Here is a 16,333-nt window from a genome sequence, read left to right on the forward strand (position 1 = left end):
ATGGTACGTTTTCGAAATATATAACTGACACCACTTTCATAAATAATATTAATGAATGTGTATTTGTGGTGGAAAACTAAGTACAACCATAAGGGTGTAACTGGAGTTAATAATTCTGTAGTTTTGGGGAATGAGGAAACAAATATTGATTAATATTAGCCTTAATAAAATTATGCTTCTTCAAATCTTAAATCATTGGGGAAATCACGGAGGGGTGTGGGAGGAGCAGGGGATAGAAGAAGAGGATAATGAAGGAGGGAGGTGATGGTGAGGGAGAAAGCAGAGGAGAGAAGTGAAGGAACTGTAGTTTAGTCAAAGGATACAAAGTCTCAGACTAGATTAAAAATAAAACCATGAGACTTAAGGATTCAATGTCAAAAGATAGAAAAACTTCTCATTATATATTTGACTAGGAGTTTATAACAATTCTAAACAATCGCAATCAGCTATGTAGCTGATCACACAACATCACAATATTTAAAGCAAAATGACAAATTACCAAGAGAAAGTGACAAGTCCATAATTATAGTGCAAGATTTTCAGCACATCACTCTTAGTAAATTTTGGATCAAGCAGACAAAATGAGTCAGACAATATGAGATTTCAGTAGCAAAATCAGCAAATATATGACAACATTTATAGCATATAGGTCCATAAATACTATATGTAAATAATTATTGAACACCTCTTTTTTAATCATGTAGAATTTAATAAAATGACATATTAGCTCAGTGTTTCTCAACCTATTTTTGGACTGTGACCCTTTCTGACCTTGATTCCTTCCTATCCCAGTCTTACCAGTCTTACCCCTAGTCTTTTAACTTGCTTCCTTTGGTCACATATAGGTGATTTGACTATATGACCCCCTTGGAATATCCTGGGGGAAGGTGTCATGGTATGGTCTTATTTGAGAAACATCACTGGAGCTCACAAATTTAACTCGGACATATTTCAAGGATTCAGAACACAGTCTATGCCAACAATTCTGACTGTGAGGTGTAAACAGGGCACACTAACACTTCAGTTATACAAATCTTGTCATGACTTTGGGTAGAAGGGACTTTGTACTGGAAATTTAGATAGTTACAGAATTGTTGGAAGGGGTGGGGAAACAGACTCGTAGTATTAATTTTCTCTTTGCGTTATTATCGCTCTGGTCTAATTCCCAGCACAAAAATCCCCAGTGTGGAGTGACTCTAACTGCCTCATGCAGGCAGGAAGGAAACAGGGTTTTGTGTGAGGGTGCTGGGATTAGTGAGTGGTGGCCGGACTGGAGAATGGGCCTTCAGGCTTTAGGGAAGTAGTGGCAATTGCTGCCATAATCTCTTCACAACCCCAAGTCTCCTCACTATGAGAACTCTTCATTGAATACAACCATCTTCAAAACTCAGCCCAGACACTCAAAAAGATCAAGACTGGAAATAAGACTATTGTTAAAAACAAACCAACAAACCCAAGCATTCTTTCTTTGATCTTGCTTTCAGCAGGAAAATGGATTAGCCATATCCTTCCCCTCATCCTCCCCCTTCTCCTCGTTTTTTCCTTCTTCCTCTCCTACACATTCTTCTTTTCCACCTTCTTTCCTCCTTCTGCTCCTCTTCCTTCTTTCCTCCTCTTTCTCCTCTAGCTTAATTGAAGTGTAATTGATTAATAGTGTCTTGTAAGTTTCAATAATAAATATTAATTTAATGCTTTCTGCAGACACTGAATGTAGGAAAAATGATGTATCACAATAGTTAGACCCATTTTAGGACACGGATTCATCCTTTCTACTTGATTACTTGCACTTCTGTTAGGAGGGGTAATACAGTATTGTGATTAATAGCAAAGACTTTTAAACTACCTTAGTTTGAATACTGACATTGCTACTTCATACATCTCATAACTTTCTCATGAACTTTTCATGACTTTCTCACAAGTTTAATAGAACTAAGAATCATGATCTCTGTTGTTACAGTATTTGTAATCTGGTGGAAAAGAAAGAGAAGGAAGAAAGGACAGAGGCTGATATACATCAGCCAGAACATTCTATTTCCCCATCCTTACCTCTAAAGTTTACCCTGTCATGTGTTTTGGGCGATAGAGTGAGACAGAAGTGATGGGGATCCTGGACATCAAAAGAATTTTTTGTAAAGGAGGGAGCATGCTGGTGATGTTTAGGGATTAATCCTGCCTCTGCTGGAGGAGTCATTCCTGGTGGTCCTCAGGAGATCATAAGGAACACTGGGACCAAACTCAACTTGGGCACATTCAAAACAAATACATTTACCACTGTGTTACCATCTAGCCCTTCAAAGATGTTTTGTGTTTCCACTTTCTCCCTTACAGTTTTATGACTTGTGAAAAAGGACATGCTCAGATGATTTTGCTTTTCTACAAAGAGAGGAAAGGATAGGGAAGCTGAATTATACTCTGCCTGGCTTGTTCAACATTAGTTGGTTACAGACGTAAGAATGAGTTTGTCTAAGACCAGCAAAGTTGTGATATGTAATGCCTATCTTATATCTGTCAGCCTACAGTGTAGTCAATTGTCAGATAAGAGAATTAACAAATGGTGGTGATTTTAAGCAACTGAGTTTTGGTATTTTGTTACACAGTAATAGCTGACTGTCAATGTCTGCTCTAGGCTTATCAATGCTTACTTTATCAATGTCTATTCTATCAACATCTTCTTGATCAATATCTATTTCGAGGTCCTTTGGTCCAAGACCCACACAGTTTTGATAGATGTCCTGGCTCAGGCATAGAGAAGCAGCTAGGTTTATTGACCATATATCCAGAAATTTCTATGCTCATGAGTTTTAATGGAGCATGATTTATGATCATGGATATAAATAATTCTTTTATTTCAGGTCTCACATTAAATTTATTTGCATTTTTTATTTCTTCATATTATTATAAAATAATTCTTTTAAAAACTCATTTTTTTCTTCCTCTCTCCCTTGAATAATTGTTGATGCTGCCAACCCAATACTTAATAGTCTTAGTTCTATTGGTCTCTGTTCCCAGTTTGTATGCCATTTGTTTCCTTCCATATCCATTTTCTTTGCAGCTTTGGCTTGATTTTTGGTTTATTTTCTACTCAGCATTCTCTTCACTTATTCCTTGAAATACTGTTCTCACCTGGGCTCCTGGACTCATACAATTCAAGGGTCTATGTAGGATTCACCTTCCTTTTTTGTTTGTTTGTTTTGGGCCACAACTGGCGGTGCTCAGGGGTTAATCCTGACTTTGCTCAGGAATCGCTCCTGGCAGGCTTGGGTGGGACCATATGGGATGCCGGGATTGAATCCTGGTCTGTCCGGGGTTTGCAGCATGCAATGCAAACACCCTACCGCTGTGCTACCACTCCAGCCCTTCCTTCCTAATCCCTACATTTCTTAGAACTGCAATAAATTTTTGACCTTTTGTTGCCCTCTAGTGGGCTCCTGATTTACTGCTGCCGCCTCTCTAAGATATAGCGGTAAACCCCCATTTTGCTGGCAGCAGTGGTTGCAACCAACAGTTTTAATGGATGTGGTTAATTACTGCATTTCATCTCTAACTGGCTGATGTGTTTAAAGAATTATATATTTAAAGAATTATAGCAATTTAAAATAAAGAGTAGAAGCTAATTGATGAAAATTGCCTCTAGAACCCAAGGGGGAAAATTTTATGTTTTTTTTTTTTTTTTTTAATATATTGCAGCCTTTTTTTTTCTTGGACTGCACACTTAATTTTCTTCATTTAGTCATGATGAATGTGCGATTTCATGTTTATTCGTCTTTGGTTTTTCTGACCTCCAGTTTAATTTCTGTTCTAGCAGATGCTTTTCCTCTTAGCGTTAATGAGGAATCAATGAACAAGTCAGTCAGCATTTACTGAATATCCTTCATACCACACATGATTCTGCTATTGGAAGCAAATTTAAACATAAAAACAACTTATGTGGTTAGGAAAAGTTCAAGTTGCCTTTTTTTTCTTTAAGTTTTTTTTTTGGGGGGGGGGACACACCCAGTGGTGCTCAGGGGTTAAGTCTAGCTCTATGCTTAGGAACCAATCCTCGTGACGCTCAGGAAACCATATGGGATTCTAAGAACTGAACCAGGTCGACCAAATGCAAAGCAAGCCCATCACCTTCTGTGCTATCTTGCTTCTCAGGTTGCCTTTTCTAATCTCAAGTAAATCCAGGCCTTCCTTGCTTCTTTCCTTCCTTCGTCCCCTACTTCCTTTCTTTGTTTGTTTGTTCGTTCTTTTTTTTTTTTTTTAAGCCACATACAGCAGTGCTTAGGGGTTACTCCTGGCTCTGAGCTTAAGGGTCATTCCTAATGGTGCTCAGCCTCTCATTTCTATTTTAATTATAATATTAACCAAGGCTGGGGCCCATGAGGTGGCACAAGTGGAAAGGCATCTGCCTTGCCCGTGCTAGCCTAGGATGACAGTAGTTTGATCCCCAGCATCCCACCTGGTCCCCCAAGCCAGGAACGGTTTTTTATTAATATCTTTATTTAAACACATTGATTACAAATATGATTGTAGTTGGATTTCAGTCATGTAAAGAACACCCCCCTTCACCAGTGCAACATTCCCATCACCAATGTCCCAAATCTCCCTCCTTCCATTCCACCCCTGCCTGTACTCTAGATAGGCTTTCTACTTCTCTCATTCATTCACATTGTTCTGATAGTTCGCAATGTAGTTATTTCTCTAACTGCACTCATCACTCTTTGTGGTGAGCTTCATGTCATGAGCTGGACCTTCCAGCCCTCCTCTCTTTGTCTCTGAGGATTATTGCAAAAATGTCTTATTTTTCTTAAAACCCATAGACAAGTGAGACTATTCTGCATCTATCTCTCTCCCTCTGACTTATTTAACTTAGCATAATAGATTCCATGTATAGAAAAATTTCATGACTTTATCTCTCCTGACTGCTGCATAATATTCCATTGTGTATATGTACCACAGTTTCTTTAGCCATTCATCTGTTGAGGGCATCTTGGTTGTTTCCAGAGTTTGGCTATTGTAAATAGTGCTGCAATGAATATAGGTATGAGGAAGGGATTTTTGTATTGTATTTTTGTGTTCCAATGGTGTATCCCTAGGAGTGGTATATAGCTAAATCATATGGGAGCTCATTTCCAGTTTTTGGAGGAATCTCCATATCGCTTTCCATAAAGGTTGGACTAGACGGCATTTCCACCAGCAGTGAGGGAATAAGAGTTACTTTCTCTTCACATCCCTGCCAGCACTGCTTGTTCTCATTCTTTGTGATGTGTGCCAATCTCTGTGGCATAAGATGGTACCTCATAGTTATTTTGATTTGCATCTTCCTGATGATTAGTGATGTGGAGCATTTTTTCATGTGACTTTTGGTCATTTGTATTTCTTCTTTGACAAAGTGTCCATTAATTTCTTCTCCCCATTTTTTGATGGGATTACCATATTTGCCGGCATATAAGACGACTGGGCGTATAAGACGACCCCCTAATTTTGCAGTTAAAATATAGGTTTAGGCCTATATTCACTGTATCAGACAGAAAGTTCTTGTGCTGCAACTGTATGTACCACAGTGAGCCAATCACAACAAGCAAAGGTTCAAAGGTTATACTGTAATAGACTTCCTCTCTGACTCTGGTCAATCTGAGTGTAGATTTTTTTTTTTACAGTGTAGATTCGGGTCCAGAACATTGTCTAATTTGCATGCATAAAAAGCCTGCTTGGATTGGCTGAGTTAGAGAGGCGGTCCAAGCAGCATTGCAATGATTGGTGCAGGATCAAGTTGGAAAATTCGTTTTGTAGAAATATTTAGACAATTTTCGTTTAGCAGCATATTGAAACATTTTTCAGGCTATACTCAGCATATAAGGCGACCCTGATTTTCGGTTGACTTTTTTTGTTTCAAAAGTCGTCTTATACGCTGGAAAATACAGTAGATTTTTTTTCTTGTAAAGTTTCATCAGTGCCTTGTATATTTTGGATATTAGCCCCTTATCTGATGGGTATTGGGTGAATAGTATCTCCCACTCAGTGGGTGTCTCTTGTATCCTGGGCACTATTTCCTTTGAGGTGCAGAAGCTTCTCAACTTAATATATTCCCATCTATTTATCTCTGCTTCCACTTGTTTGGAGAGTGCTGTTTTCTCCTTAAAGATGCCTTTAGTCTCAATGTCATGAAGTGTTTTACCTATGTGTTGTTCTACATACCTTATGGTTTCAGGTCTGATATCAAGGTGGATTTTTACCTTTGTACATGGTGTTAGCTGGGGGTCTGAGTTTGCTTTTTTGGAAGTGGCTAACCAGTTATGCCAACACCACTTGTTGAAGAGGCTTTCCTTGCTCCATATAGGGTTTCTTGCTCCTTTATCAAAAATTAGGTGATTGTATGTCTGGGGAACATTCTCTGAGTACTCAAGCCTATTCCACTGATCTGAGGGTCTGTCTTTATTCCAATACCATGCTATTTTGATAACTATTGCTTTGTAATACAGTTTAAAGTTGGGGAAAGTAATGTCACTCATGTTCCTTTTCCCAAGGATTGCTTTAACTATTTGAGGGTGTTTATTGTTCCAAATGAATTTTAGAAGTGTTTGAGCTACTTCTTTGAAAATGTCACGGGTATCTTTAGGGATCGCAATAAATTTGTATAATGCTTTGGGGAGTATTGTCATTTTAATGATGTTAATCCTGCCAATCTATGAGCAGGGTATGTGTTTCCATTTCTGTGTGTCCTCTCTTATTTCTTGGAGCAGGGTTTTGTAGTTTTCTTTGTATAGGTCCTTCATGTCTTTAATCAAGTTGACTCCAAGATATTTGAGTTTGTGCGACACTAATGGGGTTGTTTTCTTAATGTCCATTTCTTCCCTATTACTATTGGTATACAAAAAGGTCATTGATTTTGTGTGTTAATTTTGTAGCCTGCCACATTGCTTTATAAATCTATTGTTTCTAGAAGCTTTTTGGTAGAGTCTTTAGGGTTTTCTGAGTATCATGTTGTCTGCAAACAATGAGAGCTTGACTTCTTCCTATCCTATCTGAATGTCCTTGATATCTTTTTTTTGCTTAATTACTATAGAAAGTACTTCCAGTACTATGTTGAATAGGAGTGGTGAGAGAGGTCAGCCTTATCTTGTACCAGAATTTAGAGGAAAGGTTTTTAGTTTTTCTCCATTGAGGATAATATTTGCCATAGGCTTGTGGTAGATGGCTTTAACTATATTGAGAAAGGTTGCCAGGAGCGATTTCTGAGTGCATAGCCAGGAGTAACCCCTGAGCTTCACTGGGTGTGACCCCAAAACCAACCCCTCCCAAAAAAAACCTAAAAAACAAAAACAAAAAATATATTAACCAAGGCTGGAGCAAAATTTCAAAACTTTAAATTTTCTGGGTTTTTTGTTTGTTTTGTTTTGTTTTTGGATCACACACAGTGGCCCTCAGGGGTTGCTCCTGGCTCTGCGCTCAGAAATCGTTCCTGACAGGTATGGGGGATCATATGGGATACCAGGATTTGAACCACCATCTGTCTTGAATAGGCTGCATGCAAGACAAATGCCCTACCACTGTTCTATCTCTCTGGCCCCCAAATTTTCTGTTTTTTATACAAACACTTGAATGGTCAGCACTGCAAGCTTGTCTACTTACACAGAACATAGGCACAGGAATCCGGGAAGCAGTGTCTGGGTCGAGGCTCATTGTAAGGTTGTCAGGCCATGGCACACCACATAGGTGTCTGCCATCACCCTGGATCATTGGTCTTCCAAAGAGGAGTATTTGAACCACATTTTGACTTGACCTTTGATTTAGTTCAGATAATAGCAGCCTTGCCCAACTGGATGGAACCAGCCTACAGGTTTCTCCTGGCCTCTGATCCAGGAGGGTAGAAATGTCTTCATGACCAGCATTCCTAAGGGGGAGATGCAGTGCAGGCCAGAGTGGGCAGCATGCAAGCTTTCCCTTGGAGTTTAGCACCAAGAACACTTTCCAGAAGGTCAGAACCCACCAGCGAGTTTCCCTCTGACATTGTCTGTCACTGGGTTGCAAGAGAGAATACACTGGAGAGATGATTCCCAAATCTCAGTATGATCCACAGGGTAGTTCATTAACCAAGAAAATATAATAAAATATCTTTTTGCTAAAATTAAGCAGCAGTTGTCAGATTCCCAGGTGGATAGTACTTTCATTTAATTGGCATTGCAAACAAAATCTCCTCAAATATGGGGTAGTAATTTTAGCATTTGCTATTAACTAAGTGAAACTTACTTTAATTTTCAATTTTTTGTGGGGATAAAGTTAGTTTTCTGTTCATGATTTGGGTGTTAATATCATGCTAAACCATTGCACTCCTGATGGTCTAATTCTATTCACTGTCATTTTTGGCAATAAAATCCCGAGCTTGGCGTGCTTTCTCACTGACACAGGCATGTTAAATTAGCTGAGAAGAATCTCAGAATACTAGAATAAATTCAGGCAGAATGCAAAAATAGCCTCCAGGATCACAGTGGACATTTAGGAATTCTGACTGTCTTCTGCAGACACTGCACACTTGTCCTATAATTTTACCATGATGGTTTTTATTGGTGGCCTTGTTTGATTTTGGTGCTCACATTAAGTGCATTGGAGATGAACTCCTTGGGTGACACAGGAGGGGGAAAAAAAACTCTACTTGACTGATTTCAGGAGACAACCGTATTTATCCTAACTGAGAAAGCTGGATTCAGCATCCAGAGCGTATTGTCTTAGATTCTAACATGGCACCTGAGGATTGGAAAGATAGCACAGGGGTTCAAGGTTCCTGCCTTGTATGCAACTGACTAGGGTTCTATTCCTGGAAGAGTATATATCATTCCTGGAATGATCCCTGAGCACAGAGCCAGGAATAAGCCCCGAGCACAGTTAAGTATGGACCAAAAATCAAAATTAGGGATGGCATTTAGTGACCCATGCCTCCTTGCACCCTCATGCTGTGCAATCCTCACTCCTTAAGTAGGAGTGGGTCTTTGTTCGTATCTCTAACACAGAGAGGTCAGATGTGATGGGGTAGGATCACGGTAGAATTAACTTATGCCTCGCTTGCCTTTGCTTACTCTTTTCATGTCAGAGATGAAGCTATCATAATGTGAGTAACCTCTGTGGAGAGATCTATAAGCCTCTGGCCAGTAGTGACCATTGAGGGGCCAAGCTTCAATGACTACGTGACTACATGAATGAGCTCGGAAGGAGAGGCCAGACTGGCAGACAGCCCTGTGCTAACAGCTCCATCCCCAGTGGAGTTTGAGGTGGAAATTCTGGGCCACTCATGACTGCATCCCGTTAGAGACCCTGTGTCTCAGCTCCCCGTTAACTCCCTCAGTTCCTCACCTACAGCAGCTGTGAAACAGCTGTACCTGTGATACAGGTACATTGCTTCAAATGGTTCCATTTGAGACTGTTTGTCACATATACGGGAGAACTTGGGCTTGTTTTCCAGAAGGTGGCGCTTCAGTTCAGGTTTGTGCTTTCTCCCTTGCACAGAGCCCGCCTGAGGGAAAGGATCTTGTTGGGCATTCAGGACTACATGTAAGGAATTGGCATGCACAGGTCTATCCCATTGGCATACTGGTGTTGGGTAGGTTCCATAATTCCCTCAGAGGTACTTTTATTCTCATTTGGATGGCTGATTAGTTGTTTAAAGGGGTATGTGCAGTTTTTTTTGGAAGGGGGTGGGCTCTTTCAGCTGCTGTGAAGATCAGGTGAGCAGATGTCTCCCAGGTCTATATCTCTCCTGCTTCTCTCTCTGTCCATGAGAACACGTTGGGAGTTTCGCTTTCTTAGTGAGAGTCACAGAGAGTTGAACTGTGCCTGAAGCAGTTACACACACTAGCCCCTACGTAAGCAACAATCAATGTACTATTTTGCTTATAACGCCAAGGTTTGGTTACACAGTATTATGGCAGCAGTAACTGATTTATGTAAGGTCTTAAGATTATATTTTTAAAAGTATGTGTATATAAGAACATATAATACACATAAATTTATAACATATTTACCATTAAAGTTTTTACTGTCTGTGATTTTTTTTTTTGTTTGTTTTATTTGGATCACACTCAGTGGCACTCAGGGGTTATTCCTGTTTCTGCACTCAGAAATCACTCCTAGCAGGCTTGGGAGACCATATCTGGTACTGGAAAATTCAGGTCAGGCGCATGGAAAGCAAAGGCCCTATCTCCAACTCCATGATTTTTTTCTTTAACTTATTAGATTGGCCACTCTCACCCCTCTGTTCAAAGAAATCCCTTTTCCTTCCCAAATAATCATGTCAACAAGCTAGTATGTTTCACCCACACTTTCTTTATATCCTTAGGTACATATTTACACTAGTAAATATTTACACTTATAATCAAGAGTGATTTTTTTCTTTCTTTTATTTTTTGGTTTTTGGGTCACACCTGGCAGCGCTCAGGGGTTATTTCTGACTCTACGCTCAGAAATCACTCCTGGCAGGTTCGGGGGACCATATGGGATGCTGTGATTTGAACCATCGTCCTTCTGCATGCAAGGCAAACGCTTTACCTCTATGCTATCTCTCCAGCCCCTCAAGAGTGATTTTCAAATTACATACCAAACAAGGTGGCAAGTGCCAAACATCGAACACTAGATGGGACCTTCAACATGGCCCTCTCAGACTACACTGTCTAAATGCCAGTCCTGCTTATCTTGAGAAGGGAATATTGACTTTTCCTACTCTGGAGAAGCCCATGCTCTCTCTTCAACAACTCTCTCTCTCTGTATTCTTTTTCTCTCTCCCAGTCTCCCTCACATCTCTCTAAATGTTTCCATCATTTAGAATGGTCTCTAAATTAGAGAGGTTGCAAGGTTTCCAGCAACTAACTGGGAGAGGCAAGAACCATAGAAACAAACTCTCTAAATTCTTCTTTAATAAAAAACTACTTTTATTTAAAAAAAATAGTAATCATCATTGTGTAGGTGTCTTGGTTACAATAGTGTTAGTGTTCACAGGTTTATGTATAACGTTGCTGTATCTTCACCACCAAGTGACCTCCAACTGACCCTCACCACTGTTCCTGTGTCACATCTAGACCTCCTTTTCTTTTCCATCTACTCATTGGGAAAACTCCTTGATCATCTCACTTGTAATGCAAAGCCAAGGGTTTGTCATCGTTTTGATTTGTTGTTTGTTCCCTTGATTTGTTGCCTTGCATCCTACTACCCCCATTTTGAGACTTTGTCACCAAACATGGGTATGACCAGGGGTCACCCCTGAGCACTGCCAGTTGACGGCACCCCCACAACCAAAAACAAATAAATAAAAGACACAAATAGGAAAGTTATGGGCATGAGAATGTCTTTCTTCCTGCCTCTTCCATCTCTCTCCAATTTCTTGTAGGTGCATAAATCTCAGTTTTAATGCATATATGATAACATTTTAATGGGAGGCACACCTGGTAGTGTAAGTCAGAGCTTACTCCTGGTTCTACACTCAGGGATAACTCTGGAGACGCTTGTAGTTGCTGGAGATTGAACCATGCATGCAAGGCAATGCTCTACCTGCTATACTATGGCTCTGGTCCCACAGTCATATTTTAAAATAGGACCCATGTCCACCAGTGCTCAGGAGCTCATGGAGTGCCAGGAGTTGAACTTTGGGTCTCACACATGCTAGATATGTGCTTTACCACTTGTGCCTAGCCCCCTTTTTTCTCCTCTTCCTTCTTCCTCTTCCCTCCCCCTTTCTACTTCATTCCCGCCTTTCTCCTTTTCTTCCTCCTCCTCTTCCTTTCTCTCTCTCTCCCTCCTTCCTTCCCTCTTTCTCCCCCCTCTCACTTATTTTCCTTCTTCTTTCTCTTTTTGTTCATGTTACTTAAAATTTCAAAACAGTCCTCGGAGAAGTCTTGACCCACTCAATACGAGGTTAAAGAAAGCAGTAGATTCTAAAATTAACTGAAGTTGAGATTTCGAGTTTTTCTTTTAATTTGGGTTCTCCAGTCCATCCTCATGTTCTGCAGGGTCTAGATGGAATGTAATTGTAAATGGGTGTTTATTTTAAAAAATCCCCTTACCCTCAGGCTCTGTTTGCCAGCACACCTATCACTCTGTTTAGTACTGTTTAGGGATGCTTGACCAATGACCACCAATGCCAGCAGCTGACTTGGACCTTTGGGTCCTCAAACATCTGACTTCAGCAATCACCCAGGTCATATATGAAAGACAGCATGAAAGACTAGCATGAAGGGAGAATTCATGGTGAAGTAGGTCTTAACAGAATCTGACTGTCATCTGAAGTGGCAAGAGAAAAGGTGTGAGCCACAGTTCAACCTTAGCGTGGCTGCCTTTTGGTAAATGGCCACCAGAAGGCAGTACAGCCCCATATGTCCCAGAGCCCCATGCTAGACAGCCTCTGGCTCCAAGACAGTGCTGGTGTGAAGGGCTCATCTGCCTATCTCCCCACTCTTATCCCTTCCAAAAGAACCTGTGGGTGTCAGAGGACTAAAGTTCATGTCATTCCCATTGAGCATGAATGATCTCATGTCAAATATCCTGAATTATTTCACTTCGTTTTCATAGCAACCCAATGTGGACATACTATTACCTTGCTTCCAAAGCGGAAGCTGCAGCAGCTCAGGGAAGTTAATTAATTTCTTGGTCATTGGCCGACTCATGCCTTTTTGACTCTGAGCCAAATGTTCTCTGCCCTGTACTTTATACAGGTGGTAATTAATTTTCCATGTATTAAAGTCTGACTTCCTGATTAATTTATTCACATGTGCAGGTTTTGTTTTTTTTTTCTTCAGCAGAGGGATCAGTAAGAATAAACAACTTTGCTATAAAATCTGAGACCTATGGTGTGCTTTCACTTTAACCTCGTACTGGGCAGATGATGATAAATTCTTCATGATGAACAGCAGCCATGAATGTGCCTGGCTGGATCACTTGGCATCCTGGCTGACCAAATGTTGGGTTCTGATGGGGCTAAGTGTGGTGCAGCATATTAAAGTGTCAACATGCCAATGGTTTTAGATGTTTGCTATAGTTTATTATTTTCTCTTCTATCTTAATTTGAGCACCACAATGGTAGCACTGTAAATAATAGGGATTAATTTAGACAATTTCTACCCCACACCCTCCACCAATTTCTGCTTTCCTCAGCTACCTTGGGGACCCCAACCATCCTTCATCTTTTGGTAAACTGAGTTCTTAAGATCACTTCTCAGGTTCTATTGCCTTTGACCTTTGTTATTCCCATACTATGTTTCTTAGTATCCCACATGTGAGAAAGACCATTCTATATGTCTCTTTCTGGCTCACTTGTCACTCAGCATGATTTCTCCCACTTCCATTCACCCAGACATAAATTGAATGATTTCATTCGATTTGTTCATTCATTTGTTCTTGGACACACAGATTGTTTCCAGATTTCAGTTGTTGTGAATAAGGCCACAATGAACATAGGAACACAAATGTCATTTTTGAACTAGCGTGGGGAAGTGCGAGGGTCTTTTAAAATAGATACTTAGAAGTGGAACTGTTGGATTGTGTGAAGTACAGTTTGAGAAGTACATTTTGAGAAGTGCCCATATTGTTTTTCAAAGAGGTCGAGCCAAATAACTTTCTCACCAGCAGTAAATGAAGGTTTCCTTTTCTCTACATCTGGCTGTTCTCTTTTATTTTTGATATGCAACAGTCTCATTGCTGTTTTCATTTGCATTCCTCTGATGATGAATGATGCAGAGCTTTTCTCCCCCCATAAACTGTTGGCCATTTGTATGCCTTCTTCTGTCTTCTTCTCTGCTACAGGTTGGGTATCTGCTGATGGCAATATTAGGACAAGATGAGACCTGCATTGGCACCTTAACCACAGTCCACTTGTCTTTCCTCCCTCTCTCCACATCACACTAGCTATAGCTGCTGGAGCTCTCACACCTACTATGGGTCCACTTCGCTTGCTCCAGCACCTATATCTGCACCAGGCTCTCAGGTTTGCCAGATCTAAATTTAACTGCAGCTGTTTCATCAGATGCTCTGGTATTTTCAGCCCTAGAAGCATCGGGTGGCCGAGCTGTCTGAGGGCTGTGGGCCAAGGATTACAGCCAATGTTTTGGATTGATATTTCTATCCAGGTTGTACCAAGGGCTTGTCTAGACCCCCATGGGGGTGGGGGAGGTACGGGGACTGATGAGCCGGGGTGAGATTTCACCATACTTGCTGGTTCTTAGGGCTTTCTCTTGGCCCTGTGTTTAGGGGTCACTCCTACCCGAGCATATGCAGTGCTGGAGATCAAACCTGGATTGGCCACATTCAAAGTAAGCGCTTTACCTCCTCTACTAGTTTTCTGCTCCTCCCCTCTTTTCCCTTGTATGAAATTGGAGAGAAGCGAGAAGTCAAGCTACAGAGTCAGATCATTGAGGATAATTACTAGTTCTTTCTTCCTTCCCCATATTCTGTCCCTGGGATGGGATGGCTTGTGCTAAGCCCATTGAGAATCATTTTCCAGACCCCAACAAGGGCTGCCTTTTAACTGGGGGCCAGGAGAAGGGCATGGTCTGCCTTGCACAAAGTGGGCTCCTTATTGGTGGCTGGGAGGAGGTGTGGTCTGCCTGCACAAAGTAGGCTCCTGATTGGTGGCTGGGAGGAGGTGTGGTCTGCCTGCACAAAGTAGGCTTCTGATTGGTGGCTGGGAGGAGGTGTGGTCTGCCTGCACAAAGTGGGCTCCTGATTGGAGGCTGGGAGGAGGTGTGGTCTGCCTGCACAAAGTGGGCTCCTGACCGGTTGCTGAGAGGGTGGCTCTGCCTTGCACAATGCCGGCTGTCAGCTTCTCTGCTGCCCATAGCTTCTGAGTCATTGTCTGGGAGAATTGCCAACCTTGCTCGGAACCCCAGTGTTCTTGGTGCGTCATTCAGCGCCCTTTGGCTGGCTGTGTTTCCAAAGCTTGGGTGCTGGCTCTCAGCACGTCCCCAAGCTGGTGCTTGCTGCAGGGTGGGGGAGTTCTGCCAGCAGATATGGGTGCAGAATCATGGGATTCAGTGATGGTTACTTGCCATAAAGGAAAAAGGGGTTGGGTAAGGGAGCCATTGAGGGCAGGAAGGAGGCAATAGTCCCAAGACTCTGGAGTCCTGGGAAGAAAAAGATGGAGCCAGGCCTTCTCAGACCCCCTATTTTCTACGGCTGCCTTAGGCGCTGAGACATCAAATCCCTGGGAATGGAGCAGGATCTAGCCCCCATTGCAGGATGCCCCGGGCAGGAGTATGTCTTAGTCCCTCCTTGTACCCAGAGCCTGGCACTCAGAGCAAGTGGAACTGCCCACTGGATGGCACCTCTGGACCACAGCTCCTGCTGTGCGGGGAGGGGCCTGGCAAGACTTTCTTTGGATCTGCTGGGGTGACAGCTTGTGGCGCTCAAAGAACACATTGCCCCTAGAGGACACATTGTCCTGTCCTTGATCTCTCTCCCAGTCCTCAGAACCCATGGTAGTGCTAATTGTGATGAGAAGCCACCAGGACTCTGCCCAGGCATTAAAAAAAATTTCTTCTTTGGGGTTGGAGGTCACACCTGGCGGTGCTCAGGGTTTACTCTAGCCTCCCTGCTCAGGGATTACTACTGCCAGGCTTGGGGGACCCTATGGAGTGCTGGGAAGTGAACCCAGGTTTTCTGTGTGCAAGGCAAGCATTCTCTCTGCTGTACTATCTCCCCAACCCCTAAAATAAGTTTTATCTGCCCCAATAATATAGTTTTACTATATAAGATCAGTTTTATAATTTTAAATTATGGCTAAATAATTTTATCCACCTCAATAAAATAGTTTTACTATATGAGAAGGTAAAGAGGAGAGGGGAGTGAAAGAGAGGGAGAGGAGGGGAGGGGAAGAGAGGATAAAAGGGGAAAGGAGGGGAGGGAAGAGGGGAAAAGAGAGGAGAAGAAAGGAGGGGGAAGGAACAAGAAGGGAGGGAAGAGGAGAGGGACCCTGAGCGTGCCTGCTTTAGCTTTTCCAGAAAGACACAACTTTAAATCACTTTGCCGAACTTCACCCTCCCAGCAGCCCAGGAGCATAGGCGTGGGCACTCATATGCTCCATCCCCCTTCACCCCATCCAATAAATGGGAGAGGGGAGCTGGGCATCCCATTTGCCCCTCTCAGATCACATAGGGCAACTTATTTCTTGTCCATCTTTCCCATACCCAGTTGTGAAAGGCTCAAGGAAAGAAATTGTGGGGAATTATTTTTTCACATTTTTACTTTTTAACGTAAAAAAATAAATTTTGGGTTATGGGCCACACCCAGTGGTGCTCCTGAGCCACCTGGCCAGGGCAGTGCCAAGGGCACCTTGCATGGGCAGGGGTGGGACCTACCCAGCCCCCCACCATGC

Source organism: Suncus etruscus, chromosome 1 (assembly GCF_024139225.1).
Source record: "Suncus etruscus isolate mSunEtr1 chromosome 1, mSunEtr1.pri.cur, whole genome shotgun sequence".
NCBI classification, from domain to species: Eukaryota; Metazoa; Chordata; class Mammalia; order Eulipotyphla; family Soricidae; genus Suncus; species Suncus etruscus.